The 427-nt window shown below is 43.6% G+C and overlaps 1 non-coding gene across 1 annotated transcript; it reads right to left on the bottom strand.

The window, feature by feature from the left end:
* trnas-uga (transfer RNA serine (anticodon UGA)) lies at positions 1-79 on the bottom strand. The gene has a single exon. It is a non-coding gene; the product is annotated as a tRNA-Ser (tRNA).
* Positions 80-427: the final 348 nt, after the last annotated feature.

Raw genomic sequence — 427 nt, 5'->3', positions numbered from 1 at the left:
TGTGAGCAGGGTTTGAACCTGCGCGGGGAGACCCCATTGGATTTCAAATCCAACGCCTTAACCACTCGGCCATCACAGCTGTCCAATCTCAACCAAACCACTTTTTGCGGTCGACGCTTTTCTAGCATTATTGACATTCCTGCAACAGCTGTAAATCTGGGAGTTAATGTGCAAACCATGGCATAAAAAAAGAAAATGATTCTTCAGTGTCCTGCAGTTGGTTTATGTGTCATTATTAAGCAAGCACCATCTCATGGTGACACCCTGCAAAATAAATGAATGGGTGTGTTTACATTAAAATCCATACACATCCTAACAGGAAACAGGAAGAGCAGGGGTGAGAATTTGGCTGGGATCTGACTTACGTAGGGTATTTATCATATTAAGACTCTGACTTCTATTTCCACTGTGTGGTCAACTGGCCGTC

Source organism: Anarrhichthys ocellatus, unplaced genomic scaffold, assembly GCF_004355925.1.
Source record: "Anarrhichthys ocellatus isolate YVR2014 unplaced genomic scaffold, GSC_Weel_1.0 scaffold54, whole genome shotgun sequence".
Lineage (NCBI taxonomy): Eukaryota > Metazoa > Chordata > Actinopteri > Perciformes > Anarhichadidae > Anarrhichthys > Anarrhichthys ocellatus.
This window is presented reverse-complemented; position numbering and strand designations above follow the sequence as displayed.